The 27251-nt window shown below is 42.5% G+C and overlaps 1 protein-coding gene across 6 annotated transcripts in view; it reads left to right on the top strand.

The window, feature by feature from the left end:
- Window positions 1-27251, top strand: part of STXBP6 (syntaxin binding protein 6) — a 278917-nt gene that overhangs the window by 41033 nt on the left and 210633 nt on the right. Inside the window, exon 1 of one of the 6 annotated variants that reach the window (XM_086365247.1) lies at window positions 18342-18396. The exons of the other annotated variants lie outside the window; for them this stretch is intronic. The gene's annotated coding sequence lies outside the window, so the exon portion shown is untranslated. Of the gene's footprint in view, window positions 1-18341; window positions 18397-27251 lie in introns of those variants that run through there. 6 annotated transcript variants of the gene reach the window in all.

A 27251-nucleotide genomic window follows, 5' to 3' on the forward strand; every position in this document is an offset into this window, starting at 1 on the left:
AACTGTGTTTTTTTTTACTTTTTCTTTAAATGAATTGTGGCTACTTCCATGGGTAGAAGTGGGTCCAGGATTTGATCATCTTGCTCACATGAGACTCAGGAAATTTTGTTTCTGAAGCTATTGGAAGGAATTTCCCATCCTCCTGCCTGGTTTCATACCTCAGGTACTGGTGTGGGCCGCATGGGCAGGTCTCTGGAAGGGAGAGGGAGTGAGGCGCATGTGGTCCTTGTTTGGTGAAAGGCTGCCTAAACCTCCACTCCGGAGATTCTGTCCATTTTCAGCTCATGTGGGGACTTTCAGATGTCATGGTAATAGCTTGGGTTTCTAGAAGCCCTGCTTTATGACCTAAGAAATGGGTTGTCTTGTGAGATCTTTTTCTGAGATGTTCTGACTAGGTCAAAAGAATCCAGCTATGCTGCAGCAATCATGTCTTTGGTGATTAAAACCCTCAGATTTTGGAGGAAAGAATCCAAATATCTTCTTTATTTCATCCACTCCTGCCACAAAAGTTTATGCAGTACTTCTAGTATTCTAGGCACTGTTTTGGGTGCTGGACACCATGGACATAATTCCCTGTCCTTACAGAGCTTCTTATGGGGAGAAAGGCACAGAAGTAAGTTAAATATGTTGATGATATGAGCCCTGGAGAAAATTAAAGCAGGAATGGAGGTAGGAATAGAGCTGAGGGACACATATAGTATCTTGCATTACTTCCGGTGACTGATTAGCCCCACAGGCATGAAACAGACCAGTCCTCTATGTGTTGTGACTGACTGAGCTGTCGTGTTACCACCAGCATTGCCACTGTCACAGTCGGAAGGCATTTATTTCACGCCTGTTAGCAAGATTGTGTACAGAATGAGTCATACAGATGAGTCCTCAAGACTGGCAGCCCTCATGTGGACACATGGAGAGGACTTAGGGACGACAAGTTTTAAAAATGATGGTATTCTTTCAGCAAGTGTTTACTGAATGATAGCATCTAGACAAGGCATTGTGGAGAATAACACGATAAATCACATGTACACCTTGCTAGCAGAGTGTAGAGTCTAGTATATTTGTATATAGTAGATCATTTGCATATCAGTGATTTCACATTAGAGAGAGACTAGGAAAGCCCTGACATATGCTGGTTTCTCCTTTTGCTGAGGCATGGTTTTAAGTTAGCTGCTTTTGGAGGGGGTGTGGGATAACTAACCTCGGAGTAGTGGGTTAGCAGTTGCCTGGTGTCTAAATTCCAGGGCAACGTGATTTCTATCTCTTGTTGAATGTGTAAAATGCCTTTGAAGTGAAATACGCTTTCTTTGTGAAAGATCGCTCTGAGAAAAAGGTCAGCTTCTAGTCCTGGCGATGAAAGGTGCTGATTCTAAGGCGTGACAGTTCTTAGCCAGAAAACGGAATCATTGAGGGTCTCAAGGAAATACTTAGCATTTTGCTCCTTTTGAGGGGAATCATATACTGTACTAGTATTCTGCCAGCTCAGAGATGAGCCCCTCATGAGGATATTATTTGGATGGATCTTGAGAAGGTCCCTGAAGGAAGTGTGGGCATGGGAGGATTTATCTTCCTTGTCTGAGGGTGACTCTTGGAGGAAGCTAAGCAAAGCTTCTTTATGTGCTGCATCTCTTGGATCCTAATATCAGGTTATTCCCGTTCCTTCTAAGGGTCACCCATCTTTGTATGAGGCTCCCTGCCATTTATTATACAGATGGAATCAAAAGTTTACTGCATAGAGTTTCATATATAGACATGTGTGCAGTCCTGCATCCATACATATCCACAGAGGGCAGGGAAAACTTGGAAGAGAGGGCACAGTCATAAAATAGAAGGGCAGAGGCTGTTGGCTACTCACCAAAATCTACATTTCCCTCTTCTTTTTTTAAAAAAAGTATTTCTGACTGTGCTGAGTCTTCACTGCTGCGCACAGGCTTTCTCTAGTTGTGGCAAGCGGGGACTGTTCTCTGGTTGTGGTGTGCAGGCTTCTCCTCCTGGCGGCTTCTGTTGTTGCAAAGCACAGGCTCTAGGTGTGCAAGCTTTAGTAGTTGTGGCCCTTCAGATCAGTCGCTCAGTTGTGTCCGACTCTTTGCAACCCCATGAATCACAGCACGCCAGGCCTCCCTGTCCATCACCAACTCCCGGAGTTCACTCAGACTCATGTCCATCGAGTCAGTGATGCCATCCAGCCATCTCATCCTTTGTCGTCCCCTTCTCCTCCTGCCCCCAATCCCTCCCAGCCTCAGAGTCTTTTGCAATGAGTCAACTCTTCGCATGAGGTGGCCAAAGTACTGGAGTTTCAGCTTTAGCATCATTCCTTCCAAAGAAATCCCAGGGCTGATCTCCTTCAGAATGGACTGGTTGGGCTCAGTAGTTATGGCACATGGGCTCTGTTGCCCGATGGCATGTGGGATCTTCCCCAACCAGGGATCAAATCTGTGTCCCCTGCTTTGGCAGGTGGATTCTTAACCACTGGACTGCCAGGGAAGCCCCACATTTCCCTTTTCCAAGCCTGCAGCAAGAATGCAGTTTCCAAGCTCCTTTGCATTTAAGCACAGCATGTAACTGAGTTCTAGTCAATAGAATGATCCTGATAAAGATGGCAGAGCCTGGAAAGTTGAGTCCCTATTTCAGTGTGAGGAAAAGGAAGACTTCATTCATCCCCTTCCCCAGACAAAACATTCTAAGGTTTTTGAGCCATTATGTATTTTGAGGTCTATTTCAGCAGTGACTAGCCTTTCCTCATCAGTACTGATTCTTTGTATGGTAAGCTAGAGAGTCAGGGACCACAGTTTCAGGGCCTTGTTCTTACTTTGTTGGAATGTTGGATCCAGTGTTTCCACCTGAATGGCAGAATCAGTGCTGTTGAATGACGGTGGTTATTGTGCTCATAGGTTCAGGCTGTGTATTCATTATTGCACTCACCATTCATTGCTTAGGAATGGCTATAGAGGGTAGAGTCCAGGGAATGCTTGCTGACGCTGATATTTCTTCTTTTTCTCCTCTTGTCCACAAATATAGTAGTTGATGAGACCACCTCAAATGAGACTCTTGAGTTGGAGGTAACCAAAAACTCAAAGAGAAACAAACAGGTGGTTGATGGGGTTGAGGGGGAGTGTGGGAATAGGAAAGAAATAGATGAGGGAGATTGAGGTACAAACTTCTAATTTCAAAACAAATGAGTCACAGGCATGAAACGTGCAGTGTAGGGAATACAGTCAATAGCTATGGAATGTATCTATAAGGTGACATATCGTAACTAGATATTGCAGTAATCATTTTGAAATGTATAGAAATACTGAGTTACTATGTTGTGTAACAGGAACTAACATGGTGTTGTAGGTCCTTTAGACTTCAAAAACAAATGAACTCATAGAAAAAGAGATCAGATTTGGGGTTACCAGATGTGGGGGATAAGGGAAGAGGAATTGGATGAAGGCAGTCAAAAGGTACAAGCTTCCAGTTATAAGATAAGTAAATACTAGGGATGTAATGTAAACATGATAAATACAGTTAACACTGCTGTATGTTATACATGAAAGTTAACAGTAAATCCTGAGTACTTATCACAAGGAAAAAAAGTCTATTTATTTAATTTTGTATCTATATGAGATGATGATGTTTAGCTGCTAAATTGTGACTGACTCTTTTGCAACCCCATGGACTGTAGCCCACCAGGCAACTCTGTCCATGGAATTTTCCAGGCAAGAATACTGGAGTGGGTTGCCATTTCCTTCTCCAGATGAGATGATGAATGTTCACTAAACTTACTGTGATAATCATTTTATGATGTACGTAAGTCAAATCATCATGCTGCACACATTAAACTTCTGCCATGCTATATGTCAATCATATCTCATCAAAACTAGAAGAAGAAAAATCACATGGATTTCCTATAGGCAAAAAAAGTGTTTTAGCAGTTAGCGATTTTATTAAGAGCTGAGGGATGCATTTGACTTCAGGTGCTGTTTCTCTGTGATTCTTTTTTTTTTTTTTTTTAATTTTATTTTATTTTTAAACTTTACAATATTGTATTAGTTTTGCCAAATATCGAAATGAATCCGCCACAGGTATACCTGTGTTCCCCATCCTGAACCCTCCTCCCCCCTCCCTCCTCCCTCCCCATACCCTCCCTCTGGGTCGTCCCAGTGCACCAGCCACAAGCATCCAGTATCGTGCACCGAACCTGGACTGGCGACTCGTTTCATACATGATATTATACATGTTTCTTAATCCAATCAGACCTTCATCCACAGATTGCCACACCTCAGCTATCTTTGTATTCTTCCCCTAGTTCTTTACCCCAGAGCATAACACAACGCTTTATATATTATATGTGGCTAAATAAATGTTTGATGGATTAATTACTTAAATCTCTCATGCTGGAAGAGCTTCATGAGCTAGTTCCGTGCTTGGTAAATAGTTCTTTCCATGATGAACCTCAATTCCTGCTGCAGTTATGTTGCTGTCGATTCACGTGATGGTTCATCTTGTTGATTAACTTCCTGATGCGGCCCTTAGCTAATGACAGGAGTCACCCAGCTTGAGGTTTGAGAAGGGAAAGTGGTGATGTGCTAAATGGTTGCTATATGAGTGTTGTAGGATATGTCTTGACCTGGTTCCAAAAGTACTTGTAGGACTCATGTCTGTTAAATGATAACTGAGCCACGTTCCTATGCTTTTCTTGGCAAAAGAGTCCTCCCATGTACTCTACTGCTCAATTTAATAAACGAACAAAAAATTAGTTTTTATCTGCCTGGTGACTAGGTTTGTATCTTGGGTGTTGCTTGACTCAGGGAAGGTTCTAGAGAATTCTCTGAAAAGAGATGCCTACACATTCATAATGAGGCTTGTTCCCCCTAATGCAATTATAGCTGAAATCCTTCCCTCAGGGATTTATATTCCTTCTTAAGAGCACATTTTAATAGTGGTACTACAACAGAAGGATGACTGAACAGGATTGAGGACACTAATGGCCAGGGAGGAAATTAGGGGTTTCATCAGCATGTATATCTGCCTTGAGCAACAGTGAGGTTACCTTCCATGTCTTTCTTCACTGGCCTTTTCTTCCTCTCTGGCTGAGAGGTGACTTTGAAAGAAGCTGGCCAGAGCCTTTCTCTGATCTTGCCCTTCTCACTTCTTTTGTCAGTTTATGATCCTTTTGCCAAAAGTCAGTGAAGCAAAAGATCATCTTTACATCTTTGATTGTTTGACCTTTACATGTGATGTGAACATTTCACGTTTCAGCTGGCTGACTTGTTGCTTAACTTCGACTGGTTTGGTGAAGACAGGGAAACTATTATTTCTTTATCAGGACTTACAAAGTCATAAGAACTCAATTGTATAGGCTTCCCTGTCATAAATTACTTAAAAATTGTAAGCATGGATGTTGTAAATATGGTGCTGATTATCTTTTCTCAAAATAGTCTGTGATAATTAATAGTGAAGAAGTTAAAATTTTCCTGCATTTCAATTTACTGTCCTAAATGACATTATAGTGGCCTGGAAATATTGGGCCAGTCTCATCTACGTAAAGGAACTCGTTTGGGAGAATGTTTTTGCCGAGCATCTGTGTGTCGAGTTACAGGAAAAGCAAGTAGTCTGTAATGTGGATAAACTAGTATAACCTGAGAAACTAACTCAGTGACTCTACATTTTAGACCAGAGACCTAACAGTAGGTATACGTTTGAACAGAGACTAAAGATTAATAAGTTCAAGAATATTTATTGCTTTATTGTAGAAGATAATACTACCCTCTGCCTTCAATATAGTTGCTATGATGAAAAAATAAAGAATCATCACCCTAAGGGCTTACTTAACTCCTGTCAACTGATATGCCCTGTCCCATATTTGACAAAAAATTACAGGACATGCCAACAGATAAGAAAAAGTACTGTAGAGGCAATGCAATAAGCAAAAACGAGATTCTCGAACAACATGGACGTTAGAACTATCAGACATGGAAATTAAATGAATTATAATATGTCAAAGGCTCTAATTCAAAAATTAGACAACATGCAAGAACAGATGGGTAACATAAGCAGACAGATTGAAATTCAGAAATAATAGAAAATGCTAGAAATCAGAAACATAGTTAACAAAAATGCAAAGTAATTTTGACAGTCTGGTAAGTAAACTTGATACTGACAAAGAAAGAATCGGTGAACTTCAAGATAGATCAACAGAGACTTTCCAAACTGAAATGCAAAGAGAAAAAGTCAGTTTTTAAAAAGAACAGAACAGAGAAAATCTGTGGAATGATATGAAAAATTATAGCATATGTACCATTGAAATTCCAGAAGAAGAAAAAGGAGTGGAAGAAGTATCTGAAGTGATAAGGGCTGAAAACTTTCCCAAACTAGTAACAGACACGAAGCCACACATCCAGGAGGGTTGAGATAAATACCTGAGGGCTCTCCCCACCCCCTGCGCCAAATACACACTTTTCCTTTTTTCACACGAATTCTCCAGTTCTCTGACACCAACTAAGTGTCCAGCAATTCAATTCTGATGCCAGTTCTTGAAGTTAGTGTAGAACCGATAAGGGAAGGGCTCAATCCCACAAGTCTGTCCCCACTTCAGATGCCAACCAAATGGAGAGCTCAGGCTACCCTCATTTCTGCCCAGTTAACAATAAATTCTTGGGTGCCACAACCCCAGTCCCTCAGGTTGGATAATTTGCTAAAACAACTCACAGAACTCAGGAAAAGTGCTTTTCTTACAATTATCAGCTTATTATAAAGGATACAGCTCAGGAATAGACATAGCCAAATTGGGGGGTGGGGGGGGCGGGGTATAGAGCTTCTATGTCCTCTCTGGGGGTGCACCTTTGTATGTTCACCACCCTGAAAGTTTTCTGAACTTCACTGTCTAGAGGTTTTTATGGAGGTTTTACTACGTAGGCATACTGGGCTCAATCATTGGCCATTGTCGATTCAGTCTCTACCCCTCTCTCCTCCCTGGAGGTCAACAAAGAAAATTCCAACCCTCCAATCATGCTCTGGTCTTTGTGGCAAGCAGACCCTATCCTGAAGCTCTATCCCTGAGTCCACAAGAGTTACCTTATTAGCATAAACTCAGGGATGGTTGGAAAGAACTTGTTATGAATAACAAGGCACTCCTGTTACTCTGGCAATTTCAAGAGTTTTAGGAGTTCTGTGCCAGGAACCAGGGATGAAGACCAAATATGTACTTCCCATTATATCATAATACCCCTCCCCGCTAAACTATAGTAAGGCATGTCTTATTCCAACTTCAGAAAACCAAAGCTGGAGAAAATTCTGAAGGAAGCCACAGGGGGAGAAAGAACACCTTGCTGTGGAGGAAGAAGGATAGGAATTACTGTGGCTTCTTGCTCATCAGAAACCATGTAAAGCAAGAAGAGGGACATCTTCAGACTGTTGAAAGAAAAGAACTTTTTCATTCACACCAGCCACCTTGATTGAGTTTCTGTGCTGCCATCTGGAATATTAACAGGGAATAGTAAACCATGAATGGGCCCTCAAACAGCTCACAGGGGCCTGAAGAAGAAATGTAGCTGCTGCGTGAGTTTACATAAATTACGTTCCCCCTCTGGGCCTTAGTCTCTTAACCTGCTCAGTGAGAGTATTGGACTAGGTTAGTGGCCTTCTATGCTTCTCTTTCTTTAGAAATAGAACTTTTAGTCAAAGGAACTTATACTTTCAGTTGGGAGCAGATAACAGTGGAGGTGTTGCATTTGAGCTTAGAATAGTGATGGGTGGGAAGTGATGCTGAGGTTTCCCCCCTCCCCATCTCAAGGAGGCTCCTGTGGGGACTCTGTGGGACCCCCGGGGCTTTGGAGAAGCACTGGTGGAAAACTCCTGACCTAGCAAGAGAGCCCTTGCAGGTGTGAAGACTCTATAGCTAAGCCACTAAGCTATTTTGATGACAGTGCTTCCTTCCTAAAGTGACACCTTTAGATGTCTCTGTTTTGGCCTAGTTTCTTCCCTACCTAATGTTGTGTGCACATCCACGTTTAGTGTCTTTTCTCATTATACCTAAAGGGCTTCTCTATGCCCTTCTGCTTACCATTTTTCTTCTCTCATATCTCTTGTTTCTTATCCATTTTTTTCCACTTTAATTTGTGTGAGTAGACTGGCCTTTTTAGGATACAAGGAAAATAAGAGGTAGCACCTACTCAGTGAACACCGTGGGCACTGTTCTAAACAGTTCATATAAATGACCTCATTTCGAACTCAAGACACTTCATGAAGCAAGTGTTAATATCCTGACCCTTCAATAGATGAGACCAGAGCAGGCACAAAGAGGCATATTAAATGATGAAGTGAAAGAGTAAGAGTTGTCAGAACTGCAACTGGAACGTAGATCTGCAGGCTCTAGAGTCCTTCCACCTAACCAGGGCCTAAATGTTTTTCTTGCTACTTTCACTTTTTGTTAATTCTCTGGACGGGTGTGCTCCCACTCATTCATGTGTTGGTAGCTCTAGAGCTATGTCTCTGCTTCCTTTCCTTCCCTTCCCCTTTTTGAAAAGAGAGAAGTGAAATGCCAAGACTGAAATAATTAAGGTTTAACTGAAACTCTCAAGGGGTGAGACTGTTGTTCTTAATCATAGGGAAATGAAGCTGAGAGACTCAGGTGGAGCAAGACCAGGTAGGCTGACAGTTCCAAGTTGCCCAAGGAATTTGCTACAAGGGAGGAAGAGGGCAGGGCCGGCCCTAGCCCATTGTCAAAGTCAAGAGAGAGTAGAGTAGCGATGGAGTGGGGAAGGCTTTCTATTTTAAACAAGCTAAACAGCTTTTAGGGAATGATTTCTCCTTTTGTGCTGCTGTGCGATTTTAACACTATTAAGTGTTAAATTAAAATTATTCTTAATATATTATTATTGTGCTGTGCTTAGTTGTTCAGTCGTGTCCAATTCTTTGCAATCCCATGGACTGTACCCTGCCGGGATTCTCCAGGCAAGAATATGGAGTGGGTTGCCATGCTCTCCTCCAAGGGATCTTTCCAACCCAGGGATCAAACCCAGGTATCTTGCTGTCTGAGCCACTAGGGAAGTCCATAATAGTATTACCTGAAAATAAATAAAGAATGTGTGCCATCTTTAATCTGTGCTGAGTATGTTGTTGCTACCAAGAGATCAAGGAAAAAAGGAAATGATTAACCAAATTCCTAAGGACTAAAACCTTTGAACTGCAAAATATTATGATGTTTACTTAGCAGAAATAAGCCTATTAAATGGCCAAGAAGCATTAAAAAGGTTAACCTAGGATCTTTTGGCCAGTGTTCTACCTATTTCATCATAAATTTAAAGTGTGAAAGATAAGTTTTGAGAAGTAAAATTCACATAGATCTGGTACTTTTACCAAGAAATATACAAAACTTTAGAAAAAGTTAGCTATTTCTCTATTTAAACTATTTGGGGTGGCGAGAATGAGTTCCAATATGGAACTACTGCTCTAGTATATAGAGTAAATCTATATAGAGAAATCAATAGAAAGATCTTTGCCTCACTGAAGCATTTTTCTTTCCATTTACTGAGTTCTAAAAGTAACATTCAGATTTATGACATACTTGGTTTAAAGAAGTTTCAATCTGGTTTGTGTGAGGTTTTTGAAAGGAAAACAATAAAGTAAGTTTATGGGGATTTCATACACATTTTACTTTGGAACAGATGTTGGAAACTGGGTAGGCCTTCTAAAAGCAGAAAATGTGGGTTGATAAACATCCAGGAGAGTCCTAAGGTCATTTTATCCAGGTGGTTTGCCTATGGATAAATCGCAAAGATATGTTTTATTCCCAAGAAGCTTATTTTTCAAGAGCTACTTGATCATTTGGCTACCCCCCCAAAGAAAAATAAATCTTTTGACTTATTTTGGGAGTCTGCGGAAACTAAGAATAATATCTTCTGTAAACTTTCTACAGTGTTGGCAATTGGGTCTAGCTGTCCAGGGCAAATTCCTACCTTCTTTAAGAAGCATTCCCAAATCTCCCTATCAGGAATTAATATACACCTTATAATTTATACATTTGTTCATTCATTCAACAAACTATTGAAAACCTGCTGTGTGGGATTAAAACTGTGAGCAAGATAAGTACACTACCTGACTTATCAGAATTCAAGTTTTCTGTGGGTCTACAGAATAAATACAGAGTCACTGCTGTAATGAAGTTAGGCTGCATGCAAATCTGGGAAGGCTTCCTGGAGAAGGTGTCAGCTAAGTAGGAGCTAACCGAATGAACAGAGAGGATCAGGGGTACCACATACAACTCTGGGGACAGCTTTGTGAAGAGAGTGAAGGAGGTGAGTGTTTCTGAAGTGGAGAGGAGTTCAGAGTGGCTAGAGTGTGGAATGTGAGGAGGAGGAAGGAGTGGCAAGGAGAGCAGCTGGCGAGAGAAACAGTGGCTCTAGAACCCCGAGAGTCCTAGTGGGTTTTGCTCTCCTGATGGCAGTGGTGAGCCATTGAGGTGATGGCAGATGCTCTATAAAAATCACAGCAGCTGCTGTGGAGGGAGTTCATTGGGAGGCATGAGGTTATTACTGTTCAAGATCCAAGAGGTAAGCAACTCAGTCCCAGGATCCCATGTTTCAGGTTTATTTCCTGGGAATTAGTCCCTGTGCCACATACTGCATCAGTCAGCATCCAGTCAAAAAACAGATGCCAGGCTGGCACTTCAAATAGAGGCAATCAGATGTAGGGAACTGGAGACACAAGGTATTAGAGAGCTGAAAGACTAGCTAGTGGAAGCAGAAGTAACAGGGATTGTAACTCCAGGAAGCAGCTGCCATCCTGGGATGGGACGAGCAAAGGGGAGTGGGTGTGGTTCAGTTCAGTCACTCAGTCATGTCCAACTCTTTGCAACCCCATGGACTGCAGCACGCCAGGCTTCCCTGTCTTTCACTAATTCCAGAGCTTACTCAAACTCATGTCCATCGAGTTGGTAATGCCATTCAACCATCTCATCTTCTGTCATCCCCTTCCTCCTCCTGCCTTTAATCTTTCCCAGCATCAGGGTCTTTTCAAATGAGTCAGTTCTTCACATCAGATGGCCAAAGTATTGGAGTTTCAGCTTCAGCATCAGTCCTTCCAATGAATATTCAGGACTGATTTCCTTTAGGATGGACTGGTTGGATCTCCTTGCAGTCCAAGGGACTCTCAAGAGTCTTCTCCAACACCACAGTTCAAAAGCATCAATTCTTCAGCCCCCAGCTTTCTTTATAGTCCAACTCTCACATCCATACATGACTACTGGAAAAGCTATAGCTTTGACTCGATGGATCTTTGTTGAAAAAGTAATGTCTCTGCTTTTTAATATGCTGTCTAGGATGGTCATAGCTTTTTTTCCAAGGAACAAGTATGTTTTGATTTCATGGCTGCAGTCACCATCTGCAGTGCAGAGGCCACCATAGAGCTGACCTGCCCACTGCTGAGGAGTGGCCTGGGTCTCCTGGGTGGGGTTACCTTATAGCCGGTCGGTGCTCCCCCATCCAGGGGGCTGCATGGGTAGTATGCTACTGCTGCTGCTAAGTCGCTTCAGTCGTGTCCAACTCCGTGCGACCCCATAGATGGTAGCCCACCAGGCTCCCCCGTCCCTGGGATTCTCCAGGCAAGAACACTGGAGTGGGTTGCCATTTCCTTCTCCAATGCATGAAACTGAAAAGTGAAAGTGAAGTTGCTTAGTCGTATCCAACTCTTAGCGACCCCATGGACCACAGTCTACCAGGGAAGTATACAGAGTGGCAAAAGCACAGGGAACTGGAGCAGCTGCTACTGTGAAGTCTGACAGGAGATGGAAAACAGGAGAGTTCCTTCTCCCGTCTCTGCGTTTGGATTTCCTTCCAGGGACTCTCATCGGCAGAACTGAACAAGAAAGCAGTTGCAAGGCATTCTGGAAAATGGGATTTGCAGATTTCAACCTCTAGCACCATAAAACAGAATACAAAAGGGCAGGCCTGGGCTGAGAGACAGCTGGTAAATAATCTGCCCCAGGCGTTTGAGAAAAGTAACTCTAGCTCTGGGGCTTCCCTGGTGGCTCAGACAATAAAGAATTTGCCTGCAATGGAGGAGACCTGGGTTCTATCCCTGGCTTGGGAAGATCCCCTGGAGAAGGGAATGGCTACCCACTTCAGTGTGTTGGACTGAGGCAAACCTGGATACTCATTGATCGGTTCAGTGGTTATTCTCGAGACAGGAGATGATGACAGCCTGATTGAGGGCTAGGAAGTGGGTAGATGCAGGTTTAGAATGTGAAATTGAGCAGGATTTGGCAACTGATGTATTGTAAGGGATCATGGCCTGGATCAGTGGGAGCAGAGGAGGAGGAGGAGGAGAAGGCTTGTGTTTCTGGTTTCTGACTTGGGTGTCTGGTGGTGCTGTTTACCAAAGATAGGAACACAGGACTAGAAACTGTTTATGGGAAGATGATTTCTTCAGTTTTGGACTATTGAGTCTGTGTGTCTGTGGTTTATCCAGGTGGAAATTCATTATGTCTGTCTGGGAAGAAGATTGTGATTGTTTTTCGGCCTACAGGTGGTACTTGAAGTTTTAGGAATGAATGAAATTACCAAGGGAAACTATAGAGGGTGGAGAGAAGACAGCAGAGGGCAGAACCCAGAGGAGTAATAGCATCTTGGGAGAGAACACAGTAGTGGAGAAAGGTTGATTGAAGGCAACTGTGAAGGTCAGAGAGGTTGCAACAGAAGATCACGGTCAATAGTTCAGGTGCTCAAAAGTTGACTGTTGGGTGTTGCTGGTAACTTCTTTATCATACTCATCTGGTCTGCCTATTTCTCATTGTTCTTTATGGGTGATTGTCTTCGAGAATAATGTGGGTCTGAGACACTGCAGCACACTCCTCAGCATCTGGCCTTGATGTTCTGCATATGTGTATGTCCATCATACGTGTTTGTTCCATTGAGTTAATTAGGTATCTGCAAACTCCGCTTGTGGACTGGCCACTTGTTTTTGTAAATAACGTTCTCTTGGAACACAGGCTGCCTGTTCATTTATCTGTTGCCTGTGCTTGCTGTCATGCTGTAACAGCAGAGTTAAGGACTTCTGACTGAGACCCAGTGGCTTCTAAACCTAAATTGTTTACTACGTGGCTCTTTATGTTTGCTGACCCCTGGATTATGGTCTTGAAGCTGTTTTATGTAAGCTGGTAAGATTGTATCTTTGACTTTTTTTTTTTTTTTTTAAGTCTGTTTAATATGTTTAGGGGCGATATAAAGCATAGAACGTGCCTTCTTGAGATTGGTCAGTTTTATGTTTGGTATGAAGGCAGCAGAGCCAAGGGAAAGAAAAGTTAACAGAGGGTCACAGCAGTCTCTTTAGCCTGGCTGCGGTGCTGAGTAATACCCTTATGAGGAAATATGCCAGCCCAAAGAAGATGGGACAAGAGGGAGCATGGGCCTTAAAGGCATGCATTTAAGATGGGCCTTCTCAGCCCTGTGATATACCAGCCTCTGTGCTAGGTGCCTGGGTTAATTTAGGAGCTGAGAATCTGTTTGGAGACACAGACCCACAAGCAGAAACTTACGGTTGCCTAATATGTGTCAGGCATAGTGATAAAGCTGCACACGTGGTACAGAAGAGAGGCAGCTAACCAGCCTGGGGAGAAGCAGCGGGAGGAAGAATGGCCATACTGGGACAAGGCCACTGGGACAAGTAGCACCCCTTGGGTGCTACTTCGCCATGTGGGAGCTGGGAGAGGATGTGGAGGGGAGAGGAGGTGGGGTGGGAGCTCTACCAGCTCTGCAGTCGGAAGTCCTGTGTGAGAAAGAGAGCCCCTGCGGTTGTGCAGTCATGAGACAAGGCAGTACTCAGAGGTTTACTTGTCTGTCACCAAAGTTTGCCTTCTAGGCATTCTTTTTTATTTTTTAGCTGACATATTTAATGTGGTTTGAGTTTGTGGGAATCATAACCCTGAATTGGTTGATTTCTCACCGCCCCCCCACTTACATAAAGTACAGACTGAAGTCATCTTGCATTAATATGTCTTTTGACTGGATTTGTCTTGCCTGTAGGGATGATGAAAGCTCAGTGAGCTGAGCATGTAACATAGACGAGGGAAGTTTTTCAGTTTCTTTAGAACTCTGGACTTGCTGTTATTTTACTGTCCATGACCCTCAATAATAAGAAATTACATATTCAGGTTAATCTGACCATACTCCCCCAAAGGCCTGTGTCAACTCATTTGGCAGGTGTTAGGCCTAACATACGAATAGGGAAAGTGAGGTACATGCTTAGATTTGAAGTTGCTTGCCAATGTTCATTCCTTCCAGTAAGTTCTTTTGTCTGCATGTAAGAGTGACTCATACTAGTGACTCCAGGAAAATAGCAGTTTTTCATAACCCTGCGTATGAACTGGAAAACCAGGTGTACCCTGGAAGCTCTGGGTGTTTCCTTTCCTTCTCTCTCTCTCCCCTTCTTCTCTCTGCATTATCCGCACCATCCTTTGCTCAGTCTACAGGTTGGTTTCCTCTATATCTTTGCCTTCTATGTAATCTGTCTTCTTTCAGCCTCTCTCTGCATCATGAGACAAAGCTTCAGCTCCCACCTCTACTGGCTCATTTGCTGTTTTCTTTTAGAATCTGATTGGCCCAGCTTCTCTTTTTAAGCAAGAACATATTATAGCTGGATCGACACTTCCTATGGCAGGGGCCTTTTCGTGTTCCACTCAGCTTGGACTGGGGACTGGGAAGATGTACCCATGTGGCTTATAAAAGCAGGCAGTTGGGTAGCTCCCCTGAGAACCATAAAGTGAGAAGCAAGGCATTCTGAGTCGTGACCTGTCCAATATAGCCTTCTGGGCTTGGTTCATAACTCACTTCCTACATGTAGTTCCAAAGATACCTTCTCCTAACGTAGCCCAGTCTTTATAGGTAAAAGTACACGTTCACTTAGCCTTTCCTAATAGGACGCACTCAAAAGTCATAGTCAGCTGCTGTTACATTGAGAAGCAGTCATGGGACCCCATCAGGCGACCTGAATCCCCAACTCTCAGTGATGTCCATTTCAGCTCTGGTTCTCTATCAGTGCAGTCTAGCCATTCTGGAACCCATGGACTAAACGTTACATGTACTACTCAACACACCCTGTTGTGTGCTCATTTTTTAAAAAGGGAAAAGAAATTTCTACCCCTTAATCTAGCTGCGAGATATATACATTGGTCACCAGCTCAGCCTATATTCTGTCTAGTGGAATAGAGTGCACATCCAGTAACAGGCAGCCTCCTGCTGGCATTGGGAGGCCAATGCTTGGACACAGTAAGATGTATTGGAGGAGCCCTGACTGCTAAGCCCTTGGCTTGCTGCCTTTCCTCTTCGCCTATGAAATGAGTTCCTTGATCTGTAAACAGTTACCCTAGACTTGTCTTTTAGGCTGTTGATTGACCTGTCTCTTTGGAAAGACTGATGCTGTGGATTCTTCTATTTTCTTCCTATGCCTTTCCTTCTGTTTTTCTTCTGTGTCTTTCCTTGTTGAATTCTGGTTGTGCGGGGTTTTTTGTTTTTTTTTTTTTTAATGAGTTCTTTGATAGTTATTGGTGTGACATAGCATAAAACTATCAGCTCAGTGGCTGCATCTCAAACCAGAATCTTTTTGGATTTTTTTTTTTTCTTTCAGCTCCTGTTAAGAGTTTAGAGCACTCTAATTTTGTAATAGATAGAGTAGGTATCTATGGGGTTAGGGTTCTGTAATCAAGCTTGTTTATCTCTGAGCATTCTTTCTTGGCTAATTTCCATGTGGTTTCTGAGTTAATTGCATAGGGAGAAGAAGAAAAAAGAAAAATTCTGTTTTCCGCACTGTATTGATATGACTTTTGCATTTACATTTAATCATTTGCACTTCTATCTCAGTCAGTTCAGTGAGCTGTCTTTATATTTACATATCATTGAGAACTGTATGATAAATGAGAGGTAGAATTAGAATAGAGGAAATCAGCACAAATAACTAAGTATGTATCAAGGAATGGTGCAGCCATCAACCAACACCAAATAACCTCAAACTAATTAAGGTATTGGAGTGTTTTTTTTTGTTTTTTCCAGCATGTGTTATTTAGTCTTAATTTAGCTTGTAAAAGTTTCTGTTCCCAGTCCTGTCCTCTTTCTCTTCAGAGCTTCCCAGCTTTTGCTGTGTTGGAGTGGAGGGCTTACTAATGACAAGTGGATACAGGGGGATTTCTATGTTTATAGGAGCATGCATACACACACATATACACATAGATAGATACAGAATTAAAAAGTCAAATTTGTAACAATGTGCAGTGTTAGGTATTTCCTACAAGGTATAAAACAGATGGTGATTATCCTGAGAATGATGGTTTAGCATCATGTCATTTATTGCTCTCTAGGTATTTCTGAAGTGAAGTGAAGTTGCTCAGTTGTATCCAACTCTTTGCAATCCCATGGACTGTAGCCCACCAGGCTTCTCTGTCCATGGGATTTTCCAGGCCAGAGTACTGGAGTGGGTTGCCATTTCCACAAAATCTAAAAAGTCTGCTGCATAGGCTATGAGCGAAAGGCCAGATATAATTGTATTTAAAAAATGCAAGTAGTATATATTTAAGCTCTCTGCATGAAGCTGGGGATCCTTAGGACAGCAGCGGTTATTGAGAGCTGTTGGCGTGCGTGCGTGTGTGTGTGTGTGTGTGTGTGTGTGGTGCAGTGGGTGGATTAGGAGAAGAGAAAGCCGCAGGGTTAGTGTTGCTGAATCTTCCCAACCTTCAGGAGAAACTAGAAGTCTTTTTCTTGTTTTTGGCCACACCTTGTAGGATCCTAGTTCCCCGACCAGGAACTGAACTTGTGCTCAGCAGTGAAAGCACGGAGTTCTTGCCACCGGACCACGAGGGAATTCCCTAGAAATCTGTCTCACATAAAATATGCGTTGTTTTTTTTAATTTATTCATTTCTAATTGAAGGATGATTGTTTTACAGTCTTTTGATACATCAACATGTATCAGCCAAGGGTCTACCCGTGTTCGCCCCACTTGAACATCCCCCCCCATCCCACCCCTCCAGGCCATCACCAAGTCCCAGCTTGAGTTCCCTGAGTCATGCAGCGAATTCCCACTGGCTGTCTATTTTATGATGATGTATATTTCCATGTTCCTGTCTACATACACCCGCCCTTTGCTTTCTCTCCTCTCCAGCCACGTCCACAAGTCAGTCTCGATGTCTGTGTCCCCATTGCTGCCCTACACATAGGTTCATCAGTACCGTCTTTCTAGATTCCATTAAAATATGCAGTTTTAAAATATACATGGGCCAAGAAAATTTATTCTTACAAAACTATCCATTGATGACCTCAGTCTATCCACTCCCCCTACAGTGAACTGGTGGCGATAAATGAACATTTTAAAAGTTCACCTTTTACCTCCCCTCCTCCCACATCATACTTAAGATGAAATGGACATCTGAGGAGTTTATATTTCTCTCAGCCACCTTTTTCCTGTAGCAGCTTATCTGACCATTCCCCCCAACACCACACAACGTACCTGGAGTTTCCCCTTGCTTTTCTGAAAGTGTGGAATGATCCTAAAGCTGAAACTCCAGTACTTTGGCCACCTCATGCAAAGAGTTGACTCATTGGAAAAGACTCTGATGCTGGGAGGGATTGGGGGCAGGAGGAGACAGGGACGACAGAGGATGAGATGGCTGGATGGCGTCACCGACTTGATGGACGTGAGTTTGAGTGAACTCCGGGAATTGGTGATGGTCGGGGAGGACTGGGGTGCTGTGATTCATGGGGTTGCAAAGAGTCGGACATGACTGAGCGACTGAACTGAATTGAGGGTCAGTGCAGAAATGAATGTGTACCTGCAGGCAGAATGCTGCCCTCACCTTAGGTCCAGCTGTGTCCATCTCTCCTGAAGTGTCCAGGGCACACCCTTTGCACAGATCCCAGGTGTCAGTCCAGGCATCTGTCAGGTCATTCAAAGTTAACAGCTTCCATAATTTTCCATCAAGGTGGATCTCCCTGTGTATTCCCAGCAGGCCAACATAATTAAATTCTTTGATTACATTTCAAAGATAGGCTTAACAGAGTAAGCAGCTCCTGATCACCAGCTTCTGAAGGATTAAAGTACTCTCCTCTTCTGTGGCTGTGGAACAGCAGCATCAGACTCCTCATTTAGTCACGGGTGGCCTGTTGTCCTTGTCCTTCTCCTTGGCTAGACTCTTTCTGTTGGATAGATCTACCTGGTCTATAATCTCCATCCCTTATGCAAAGCCCAGATCTTGGTAATTATTCAGTAAACGTGTGAAGAAGGAAGGCTCCTGACCCCAGGTGGAATTTCTTTGTTACCTCTGATAATAAAGAACAGTGTGTGTGGAGCAGAAATAGTCATCAAAGTCAGATGGTTGGCCTCTTAAAAGGTGCGGAGAGCTTCAGCTCCACGTGATGTGGCTTCCCTTTCTGACTGTGAGTGGTGAATGATAGTGTTATTCTTCATCCCCTTGCTAATTACTGAGTCCATGAAACCAGTCTAAATTGATTTCTTTCAACTGCTGCACTGAATTGCTTGCTTGTGGCTATTGTTCTCCCTGGGTTGTAAGGCCTGCTGTGACCTTAGTGGCCTGGTGCCTAGGACAGTGTTGCTTATTGGATGAGTAAGACTGTGCCTTATCCCAGATCCGCTCTGTTCCTTGTGTGTGCCTTTTCTTTTCTCACCCGTCCCTTTTTTTAAAATGTCTGCACAGCCCTGCATCTCCCTTGGGTAACAACACTCCATCCACACTGGTGGTGGTGGTGGTTTGGTTGTTAAGTCATGTCTGACTCTTGTGACCCCATGGACTATAGACTGCCAGGCTCCTCTGTCCATGGGGTTTCCCAGGCAAGAATACTGAAGTGGGTTGACATTTCCTTCTCCAGGGGATCTTCCTGATCCAGGAATTGAACCCAGGTCTCCTGCATTGCAGGCAGATTCTTTACTAACTGAGCTACAAGGGAATCCCATATCCCCACTGGGGCAGACTTAAATTGGATCCGTCATTGTTTTCTCTCTTAAGCTGATAGTTCCATATGGTGAAGCAGAGAGGTGCAGTGGAAATAGGACAGGATTGCAGGAAGCTAACTTGTCTCTTTTCTGGCTGAGTCTAGCAGAGTCATCAGAGGCAGGTCCCTTCTCTGAGCTGCATTCTGTTTACTTGTCTAGGAGAGACAATGATAGCTCCTTCATAAATTGGGAAGATGAAATAAGATGTCACTGGTAGAAAACGTTATAAAATGCACTGTGATATGTATATGCTTTTGCAGATAAGCTGACATGCTTACATGCTTTTCTGCCTTTCAAGGTAGGAGCAGGCTGACCTATGGAGGTCATTTCCCTCCTGCTTCATCCTTCATAACAATCTTGTGAAGTAGGTGGCACTGCCCCATCTTAAAGATGAAGATACAGTGCTCAGAGAGACAGAATTCTACTCAAATTTATTCATCAAGTAAAGGCAAAGACAGAGTTCAGACCTGATCATCTGATGACAAATCCTGTCGTCTTTTCACCACCCAACATGTGTAAGATTGAGTGTAGAGGGGAAGTGACCACTGTGTCCCGGTTCCAGATTCTGAATGGTGAGCTGGATTACTTGTGCTTGAATGTCTGTGTAATTTGTTAATGTGTGACACTAGTGTTAATCTGAGTTAGTCTTAGAGTAGTGTTCAATTGATAGGTTTTTTTCTTCCCTATCAAACATTGCACAGCTGGTTAGATCAGAAGTTAGCTGTTTTCTAGAACATGCTGATTAAGAAAGGGGTTGACATTGAATGACAGAAGAGCTGATCGAATGGGGCAGAATCTGCATTTGCCTATGGACCTTGAGTTTGACCTGGATTTGTAGGCTGTTCGGTGGCAACCCTGATGCATAGAGGGGGGATGCCTGCCTTCCCACTCATCCCTCTCACATGGAGATCACTGTTGATTGGACGTTGGATCCTAACCAAGGCATTCTAGTTTGTTGCTTCTGGGGAGTCTGAAGTGAACCTGTAGAGACTCTTCAGTTACCCAATAGGACCTTGTGCAGCTGTGTGTGGAAATCAGGATAATTCCGGCATTTCTGAGAGCATTTTAATAGAGCACTGATTACAGATTGCAGGCACCTGGTGGTGTTTTTGCACTGAGGCTAAGGGTGCAGTTCTAAAGACAAGAACTGGGCCTGACATATTCCTATTTTCCTCTCCTGTTGTTTCCCAGGGCCTGGAACAGGCACTGAGACACCCTTATAGCGGCTCATCCAGGTTTGGGACATGATTAACATGTGCTTTCAGGAGACCACCTCCCCCTGCCCTCCAATCCAGAACATTAATTCCCAGGCTGGTAATGGACTCATGCCTTTGCCCAGGGCACGTTCTCCTTCCGGTGGCTCAGAGCACTGAGATGGTGGGAGGGGCTCCTGTTAGTTGGGGTCAGCACAGGGCCCTGTGGCTTCAGACTTGGCCAAAACAATTCTGTGCTTCTTGGACTATCTCAAGCTGTTCCACCTGGGCAGCCATCATTGCTTTTGGACTTAACACCCAAACGAGAAACACAAACTGTGAAAATTCAAGGGAGTAGAAGGTGAGAGCCAAAAGTTGAGGTTGCGAAATCTATGGGCTAGGGATAGTCTAGTCCAACACTTAAGTTCATGCCAATTCATAAGAAAAAGAGGACGAATCAGAGAAGAGTCCCCACAGCAGTAAATGATGTTTTCTCTCTTTCTCTCTCCCTTCTGACACACCACACGTTCTCACCTTCCACAAACTCAGGATTACTGTCATCGCTTGTACTTTAAGGAGCATCACAGCAAAGTGGAGAACAATAGTGAGCCCTCATCTTGGCCTTGGCACCCTGTATGATTTGGATATTACCCTCTGGACTTAAGTTTTCGTACGATTCGAGGAAGAGAGTTGAATGAGCTAGAAAATCACTAAATCACTTCCAGCTGTTAAATGTGTAAGCTTAAGAATGCCCACATACCTACTTGCTCACGTCTTTCAACTGAAGTATAGGCAGCTGATTGGTAGGGCTCCTAACAGTGTCAAGCAGTGGTGGTTGATTGACTCATTTGGAAGGTCTTGCTGAGATCTTCCTCAGTAAAGTCAAGTGGAAAGAATTCCTCTTGCCAGCCTTTCAAATGGGTGAAGCCAGGAGCTTTGCTGTTGGGGAAGCAGCTAGGGTTGCCTGAAGCACTGGCAGTGGAAGATTGAAGGTGCAGAAAGTGTGTGTGGCAGGAGGTACCAAGGAGGGTCCAAGTTGTGCTTTTGAAATACCAGAGGGGGTAATATAGCTCAGGAAGTGGAAAGAGGAGTTTCCCCTGAGAACAAGCAGAAATCTTTGAAATATGTGCCTTTCATTTTTAAGCCTTTTCCGGTTTGGAAAATAGCCTACAAGGTTCATTAAATAGCCTGGTGGCAGCCATCCAAGATCCTCCTGGGAGCTGACTCCTGTTGTAAACGGCTGGTCTCCAAAGGAGGCTGACGAACAGCTGTGGTGAGGCTTCGGTGGGCACTGTCCTATTTATGGAGATAGAGATTTATCATAAACTCTCTCCATTAACATATTCTTAACTCCCCAATTTTTCATTTGTGGAATCAAAACAAGCTCTATTCTGTCTAGATTACGTGATCCTATTTGCCAATTTCACAGCGTGACCTGCACACCCCAGATGAACAGATATCCAGAAAGGACTTCAAACTCCGGCCTGATTCGTTATCTTTGTAGTGGCTGGGCAGGGATGATAACTCGTCCAACCGAAAGCAAGGCTGATCAAAGGCAAAACTGTGAAGCAGATGAATTTGTCTTGATCTACTAGGAATGTGTTTCTATCTCATCTCTCTCTGCTTTTTTTGTTTCCTTGATAGGAGATAGTGAGGTAGGACAAGACTCTGAGGATCATGCTTCCTAGGTTCAGATCCTAGCTCTGCCCTTGAAAAGCTGCATGATCTAGAGCAACTTGCTTAGTTATTCTGAATCTTAGTTTCCTCATCTGTAAAATGGATTCTCACTCTCCCCTCTCCCACATATAAATGTATTAATGAGGACTTGCAAATACCAAAGTCTTTTGTTTAATTGTATGTGTCTCCTATTGGAATTTGAGGTAATGGGAAAAGCTGGGAGAGAATCTTCAGCACTGTTCAGATTGTATTATGTGCTAAATCACTTCAGTCGTGTCTGGCTCTTTGTGACCCTATGAACCATACCCCCAGGCTTCTCTGTCCATGGGATTCTCCAGGCAAGAATACTGGAGTCAGTTGCTGTGCCATTCTCCAAGGGATCTTCCTGACCCACACTAGGGATCTTCCTGACCCACTTTAGGGATCTTCCTGATGCAGGATCAAACTCGCGTCTCTTGTCTGCTGCATTGGCAGACGGGTTCTTTACCATTAGTGCTACCTGGGAAGCCCATTTAGATTACATTACACAGACACAAAATCAGGAACTTGACCCTTGGGGAAACTGATTAAAGTTGAAATGCCAATCCTTGGCTCAATCCGTATGAGAAGTTTAATGACCTTATGGACAATCACATTTGTAACACTGAGTCATTGAAGGACAGAGTGCCTTGTCTTTGAGGTTGACAAGGTAAATGTGTCTAACAGGACTTCTGGATGTGTCACATTTCTTCTGCATCCCTCATTGCTCTGAAGGACATAATGTCAGAGTATAACACTGATAAAACATCAATTACAGAAAACGAATTGAACTATCTCAAGAAATTATAAAGTGACAATATTCTCCAAATAAGGGATTCAAGGAGGAAATGCTCTCAGAATTGATATCTGGAGACTATTTTGAGAAGGTTTGCTCTGATTTTTAGATTTTTAGAAAATCTGTAAACTTGTTTTAACTACATTTTCATTTTTTATACATTTTATACCCTTAAAAAATTGGCCATTGACCATCGGCATTAGGGCTTCCCAGATGGTGCAGTGGTAAAGAATCTGCTTGCCAGTGCAGGAGACGCAAGGGGACATGGGTTTGATCCCTGGATTGGGAAGATACTCTGGAGTAGGAAATGGCAACACACTCCCAGTATTCTTGCCTGGGGAGTCCCATGGACAGAGGAGCCTGGTGGGCTCTAGTCCACAGGGTCTCAAAAGTGTCAGACACGACTGAGCATACATGCAATGGCCAATTGGCTAGTATTATGTTCCAGGTCTGTTCTAAAATATAAATAGCTAAATCAAGAGAATTTATAATTTACCTAAGATTTGAGTTAACAAATATAAAAAAGGCTCTGTTATGCTTTTATCTTCAGTGTCAAGGAAGAAGCATTCTAATTCAGCAAGCAGTACCAAGCATGGCACACAATTAAAATGTTTATTTTCGTGGTGTCAGTCCTCATGTGGCTTTGTCCATATTTGGTGGGAATAGATATGTCTATTATGAGTGCTGTCTATAAACACTGCTCTCAGGCCAACATATTGTTTTGTTAGTTCGCCAGCTAGCTGTTGGGTACCGCAGTGACATGAGTACTTGAAAATTGCAAAATGCCAACAACTGGAGGTTCTTTTAGTTTGTTTTCCCTAAACCCTCTGTTCTTTCTTTGGATGAGCCTAAATTCATTTTTAAGGCCTGCCTCACACTTTGGATCAATAATCCTGTCATTATGCACACCCCAAATTGCCCTTCCCTTTGGTACTTTATTTCTCCCCATCACTTCAGAATTGCTATATGGGTACTATAGAACTAGCTTAGCTGGTCCTGGAAATTTAAGCTTGTGCATGTGGAGGTTCTATTACAGAATAAATCCTTCAGCAAATCCTCTGAATGGCATGTTCCCAGCACCCTTTTTTTGTTGTTGGTAATGTTATTTTTTTGGCTTTATCATATCATCTGTTAAAGTTAGGGAAGTGATCTCTAAGGCAGCTAAAAAAGTCCACCCACCATGTAAATAAACTTCTGTAAATATAGGTCCTGTGATCTGGGTGCAGAGTAGGGTTTGTTCTTTGGATATTAAGCCGACAAGAAGCATGTGCTTACTGAACATATAAACAAGGAAAGAGGAGAAGACAATAGTCTAGATTTATAATTGAAGCAGACATGAGTCACTGGCTTGGAGGATCCTGTGAACGTAATGTCTTCTACAAGAGGAGGGTTAGTATACACATGGAAGAGAAAGCCAGCCAGGTCTTAATGGTATTTGGTAGCCTGATGGTAGAAAAGACCTTCCTCTTGTCCTTCCTTAAAGAGCCAAGGGTCACGACCAGGGTTGCTGTGTGTGGTTGTACTATTTCTGCAGTGGTCCTGATGCTGGGAAGGATTGAAGGCGGGAGAAGGGGACAACAGAGGATGAGATGGTTGGATGACATCACTGACTCAATGGACATGAGTTTGAGTCATCTCCGGGAGTCGGTGATGGACAGGGAGGCCTGGTGTGCTGCAGTCCATGGGGTCACAAAGAGTTGGAGACAACTGAGCGACTGAATTGAGCATGGAGTGTGTCTGAGGGAGCAAATACAGGCTGACGTCTGGCTGAACTTCCGCTCACAAGATTGTGGGCCCTAGCATGTAGCTTCATTTGCTCAGAGGAAAGGTGGCATTTTCTTCTCATCAGAATCACTTCCAGGCCTGGCTGGAATCATTCACAGCGTCTGCTCTCCTTTCTCACAACTCACTGAAGATGTAAATTTATCCTCTTTCACCTTTGGGGTTCCCAACACCATGTCTGGACAGGAGTTGAAAAGAGAAGAGGGCAGACTGATCATTGGGTCTCAATAAAATACATTTTGCTATGCCTTCCAGTTTGGGGAGAAAGAATGCACCTCAAAAACAATTTTTTTTTTTCTTAACACACAAGTCAAGTTATAGTGGAATAAAAATACTGCTTTTCTTTGTTTCAAAATACAGAGATAATCGGATTAACATTTTGGCAGACTATCTCCTAGAAACCTCCTTATGCATATCAATACACACATACAAGTTTGTATTCATGAGCTCGTTTTCTGTTCTGTAACTTCTGTATTATGTCAGTCATTTTTCCAAATCACTATCTTTAAGTTATTTGATAATCCATCGTTTGGAAGGGCTGTGCTTTACCAATGACTTGAAGTTATTTGATAATCCACTGATTGGAAGGGCTATACTTCATTTTACCAATGAAGATTGGATATTGATGGGTATTTAGGTTGTTTATAATGTTTCACTCTTAAAAATGGATCTGAAGTAAGCATGCATCATCTCTAATACATACAGCATTTCCTTTTTCTCTAGTAGTGGAGTTGCTGATTTAAAAAAATTTCAGTTCAAATACTAATCTCTGTAAGAAAGTAATTATACCTCTTCATAATCCTTAGATCAATAGGGGTGGGTTAAAAATGGCATAGTTTTCCATTTATAAACACATACACCTAAAGATTCTAATTTACAAAAGGAGCAAACTTTGCAAGATACATTTAGCTGCAATCTTGATTGTGTACTTGGGATTGTGTGGAGGTGTTTTATAAATCATGAAGTGCTGTACAAACCTCAGTGACTCATTACTAGAGCTTTACAGAGCATCTGCCATGTACTCTCAAAACATGTTTATGGAGTCTTTATTGTATAAATAATTCACTAAATACAGATGTTTTTTTTAAGACAGTGGTTCTTTACCTGGTTATTCAGTAGAATACATCAAAGATATCAAGAAAACAAGTCCCAGATCCTCCCCTGCCCAGATCACCTGAATCTATCAGGACCTGGCATCCCAACTGATGTCCATGTACACAGTCTTTGTTTGGAATTCCCCCCTTAAGATATTTTTTGGTCTATCTCCAAATATTTTTTCTAACAGAATAGGGAATGCTTTTAGCTTACATACTTAAAATTTTTATTTTTCCTGTTTGGAAGTTTCTGGCTCCTTCTAGGATATTTCTAGCAGATTTTCTGTATGACTTATTGATTTAATCTCAATCTTTGTAAATCTTGTTAAGTCTCAAATTTGGACTCTTGGCTTGTCTACCATCCCCATCTAGTTTTGTCAAACCCATTCCTTAGCCCGTGTTGTTTCTACCAAAAAAGAATGATGAACTTGTAGTGACTGCAATGTTCAACTTTGAATGTTATAACCAGATTAAAGTTATCTGTCTATTCTAGTGGCTTATCTAACTCACTTTTTAGATTCTAAGAACTTTCAGTTGAGAGTAGTAGTTGAACTGCATGAAAAAAAATGATAGATTGAAACATTAGCCTAATTTATTTAATTTATTCTCACGCTTACATGTATGGAGAGACTAAAGTTTTTATCCTGAGAACTGTCTAATCTAAGAGTAAAGTTGTATAAGTAGAAGTAGAATTGCATATTTATTAGGTTGGTACAAACATAATTGTGGTTTCAGACTGTGAATTTTAAATCCTTAAAACTAGGCTCACATATATCTTTATTAATCATATATCTTTATTAATCAAAATAGGAACTGTTACAATCAACACATTCTTGCCAATAATAAATAAGTTTGCTTATACCTGTAGTGTGAAAATCCTTTCTTCAGGATTCGATGAACTCCTGGAAAACATTTTTTCCCTCCTACTGGTTTGTGGAAGCATTTTCCCTGCAAAAAGTTGTCGAAATGCTTAAAAAAGTGGTAGTCAGTTGCTGAGAGTTCAGGTGAATATGGCAGATACGGCAAAACTTTGTAGCCCAGTTTGTTCAACTTTTGAAGTGTTGGTTAAAAAAACTAGGAATAAAACTATCATATGATCCAACAATCCCACCCCTGGGCATATACCCTGAGAAAACCATATTTGAAAATGACATATGTACCCCAGTGTTCATGGCAGCACTATTTGCAGTAGCTAGGACATGGACGCAACCTAAATGTCCATTGACAGATGAATGGATAAAGAAGTTGTGGTGCATATATATGAAGGAATATTACTCAGCCATAAAAAAGAACACATTTAAGTCAGTGCTAATGAGGTGAGTGAACCTAGAGCCTATTATACAGAGTGAAGTAAGTCATAAAGAGAAAAACAAACACAGTATATTAGTGCATATATATGGAATCCAGAAAGATGGTACTGATGAACCAGGGCCACAAAGGCAACGCAGACTTTATGGCCGTGGGAAAGAAGGAGAGGGTAGGACAAATGGAGAGAGCAGCATGGAAATGTAGACACTAACATATGCAAAACAGTCAGTGGGAATTTGCTGTATGACTGAGGTGACGATTTGTTGTCAAACTGAGGCTCTGTGACAACTTAGAGGGATGGGATAAGATGGGAGGAGGGAGGAGGCTCCAGAGGCAGGGGACATATGTATAGCTATGGCTGATCCATGTTGGTATGTGGCAGAAGCCAGCACAATATTGTAATTATCCTTCAG

Source organism: Bos grunniens, chromosome 21 (genome assembly GCF_055505025.1).
Source record: "Bos grunniens cultivar Pamir isolate PY7600 chromosome 21, Bosgru_T2T1.0, whole genome shotgun sequence".
Taxonomy (NCBI): Eukaryota; Metazoa; Chordata; class Mammalia; order Artiodactyla; family Bovidae; genus Bos; species Bos grunniens.